The following is a 3811-nucleotide window of genomic DNA, read 5'->3' as shown; positions in this document are numbered from 1 at the left end:
GATGTCCAGAATTGTACTGATCAACCTGTAGAACTGCATAAAACGAGGACAGGATTACGATATGGAATTGGCCAGCAAGATATAAGGAAGGTAACAGGTGGTTCTGACAATGACTAAAAACAAGCCAGATGTGTTGATACAGAGGAGAGTGATTATTGGCATGGGAAACAGATGAGGCTGCATAAGGTAACAGGTTGTTGCTGTTGTGAGGGAATCTAGTGGCTGAGAAGTGAGGAGGGGGAAATGACCACAAAATTAAAATAATTTCATCTGAACAAAAATAATCTTCTTAATGTTTAACTCAGACTTGTTAGATGGAAACGAAGCGTCTAAACGCACAAATGTCCTAAAATTCAGAACGAACACAACACAGTAAATAACTGAAAAGAAACAAAACTCGTAGCAAAAGTTCTTCTTTTGATCAAAGCGTGTGAGCAACCATAACCTGTGACTGAAGCTGACGTATCTGATACTGTAAGCAACGATTTTTGGTAGTTTTTATGCCAAATGCAGCAAAACAACCTGCAGACAAAACCTAGTCCTTGCAGTGTATCAATGCAGATCTTTAAGAGTAGGCAGTATTGATACACAATGCTGACAAGTCGGCATGCCGAGGTCCAGTCGGCTAACAATAATCACTCCCACAGAGCAAAGAAAGAAAGTGACTAGGTTTGACAAATCATGTAATTTTTTTTCAGACATTTCGTGAATATGTGGGTGCTACAGGTACCATGCCATACTATACAAATCAGGCTAAAGGTAGTTGAATGCCTTATGGAGTTTTGTACTGAGAAACCTTAGGACATGCCGGCTATCTGGATGCCACTCTGACATGTACCTACCATGGAAATCATATTCCCTGACGGTTCCTGCCATTTTGAGCAAGAGGACACACCTTCGCACAAAGTGAAAATGCTTCAGCAAAGGTTTGAGGAGCACAAGAGAGAGTTTAAAGTACTGAATGGCTCCAGAGCTCTCAGAATCTCAACCCTATTGATGCGCTGGACAAGTAAGTCTGACTCACACAGACCCCACTTTGTGTGATCTGCACCTTCAAAAAAGGCCCAGTGGAGGGCAGTCAAATGGAGGCCGATACTGATGATTAGTGTATGATATTGTTCCTTTCAGTTGTGCTTTCTCCAGCCTCATGTTCAGGCTGATGCATGCAATGATGCCAATCTACCCAGAAACATGTTTGTTCCTTTGAACAGGCTCAACGGCCAATGGAAAGCTTGAAGGCACCTGCGATTAAATAAAGGTAAACTCCATGTTTTCAACATCACAATGTGAAATTGTTAGGCTTTAGTGAAGAAGATTTGCCAGCTTTGCTTGAAGCACAAGCTAATCTTGCCATTTTAGCAACAGCAGATAATTAAGTCCCAACATCATGCAGGTATGCATGCGTAAAATCACTTTTCAAGAGAATGAAACGTTGCTTTATTGAAACCAACTTTACCAACAACTCCCTCCACATCCTTTTTTGGTGGTGGTGGTGTTGTTTGGACCATTTTATCACAACCTCTCCAGCAGTTTTCATTCAAGTCCTCTTATTTTTGAGTTTTTTGTTTTTTTCCAAAGTGGGATTCAATTTACAGACAGACCTGGTCGAGGCAGAGGTGAGAGCGTGCTGCCAAAGGCCATTCCCGACCCTCGACTGCCAGCTTGGCTTTTCATTAGCTCTCCGCCGTTTCGTGTTAGATGTCAGGGATTTCATAACGCCGGGACGTGACTCAGCTCAGGTGGACGCCAAGAAATATCCGAACAGGACAAGCCCTCCCCCTCACAACCCCGCGTGTTAACCCGACTCTTTTAACAGACGCTTACATCGTGTCACAGGACCGTGGGGATTATTATGGGTGGGCACTTTAATACTGTAAAATATATTTTAGGTTAACAGAGAAGGGGGGGGAAGAAGCAGTGCGGAGACTTCTGGAGTGAAACAGGTGCAATCAAAGTGCTTCCTTGTCAATACACACAGAGGCACCATTTAAAAACATCAGGGGGCTGGACTAAAAGGGTGGCATTAGACTTTGAATGGAGAAGGATCTAATACATGGATGGTCCTCTTCCTCAGGCAGCCCATTGACTCCAAACTGAGCCTATTAGCAAGACAACACACCACTAATGGCAGTGCTACTGCTGCCGCTGCCCCTCCGTGTGCAAGGAGACCACCCAGCACACACACACGCACACACACACACACACACACACAAACCAAATGCACTCACGTTCCCTTTTTCCTTTTCCCACGCCATTGTTACATACATAGTCGGGGGAAACCAGATCAAAGAGTTGCTTCCATTCGAAAACACAACAGTCTGTTGGAGTCAAACGTGGCTCTATGTGCAATGAGCTGGTGGTGGAGGACGAAGAGTCTCAATGTGTTCGTGATGCACTTTTAGACGGTGGGGAGGAGCTGGAAGAGGAAGGCTCATTTTGTTGGTAAAGGGCTTTGAAGGGACGCCTCCAGAACCTTTGAGGGTTTTCAGAAAAGGAGCTCAGCCGTCTTACCTGCACTTTTTTTTTTTTTTTTTTTTGCTGTCAACTTTTCGTGTAAATCCTGATTACCCACTGAGCAATCGACCTGATTCCAACACTAAAGCCAAGCACAGGACTCTTGGCCATGAGGCAGTGTTGTTGTCAGTACACGGCATTTGTTGCAAGAGGTGCAATGAAGTTTGTAATTCATACAAAAAAATGGCAGGAAAATTAAAATTGAAGCTACACATTAAGCTCCAAAGCAAATTCCTTTCTTTTTTTAAGTTGTGGTATTACTATACAGTGATATCAGTGTGCAGAAAAATATGTACGTTCAAAGCTTAAATGGATAGTTGTAAATGTGACAATGCATCTACATATCCGTACTGCACTGGTGGATGGAAATAGCACACATTTGAATGTTTAACACTTGGGTTGTACACTAGCAGTGTAGGAAAGTTCAGTTTGTGTCACTGACTTTGAGATCGGCTCAAATACTCCTTTGTTTTAATGTCTAAAAATGCAGACAGAAGTGTCCACTTTTGAGCCAAACTTACAGCAATTTGACCCACGTCGGATGTTAAGAAATCGTTCTCACTGTCGAGATTAGATTCTCTCCCTTCGTCTTTGTTGGAAGTCGTTCTGGCCCTGTACATCCATCTGCTGATGATGATGTTACTCCTGAATACTTTTCCATTTCATGCCCAAAGTCTGGCCTGAAGTGCTTTACATGTTAAGTTCTGTCTGACGTTATGCACAAGAAAAAGGCCTGCTTTCCAAGTAAGCAGTTGTCGGTATCTTTAGAAATAACCGTCCGATGCAAATATCAAGACAGTTTAAAGGTTCGTAAAATAGCAGTCTCGTAAATGTGCTGACAGTTTTTATTTATTTATTTATTTTTTAAACTGGAGCTGTTTTATCTCAGCTGAAGTCCACTTTTGGTTTTGGGGGCCTTTTACACTGGCCGTTTGTTTTTACATTGAAGGACAAACTCGTCTGGATCGATATAAAATTAAGATGTCAGATGAGTTATGTGCTGTAGACAAAATCTTACCTGCTCCTCACCTTTTAAAAAGGCATATAAAAAAAAAATCCTAAACAATTCCTTATAGATATTGATTTTGAGCGCAAAAGGCACTGAAGTTCTGGAACACAGTCTTTATTTATGCAGTTGAAGGCCAATACACTCAGCAGTTCAGAGAGGAAGAGAAGCTCCAGGATCAAGGTTCACTTCCACATGTGGCCAGCAGGGGGACGCAGCACAGAGGGGACAGGAGAGCTTCTGTCGTCTGAGGCTCGGATTTTTCTTAGCAGATCATTTAAAAGCATTTTT

Source organism: Poecilia formosa, unplaced genomic scaffold, assembly GCF_000485575.1.
Source record: "Poecilia formosa unplaced genomic scaffold, Poecilia_formosa-5.1.2 Scaffold51, whole genome shotgun sequence".
Classification (NCBI taxonomy): domain Eukaryota; kingdom Metazoa; phylum Chordata; class Actinopteri; order Cyprinodontiformes; family Poeciliidae; genus Poecilia; species Poecilia formosa.
The sequence above is the reverse complement of the archived record's forward strand: the minus strand, read 5'-3'. Positions refer to the sequence as shown.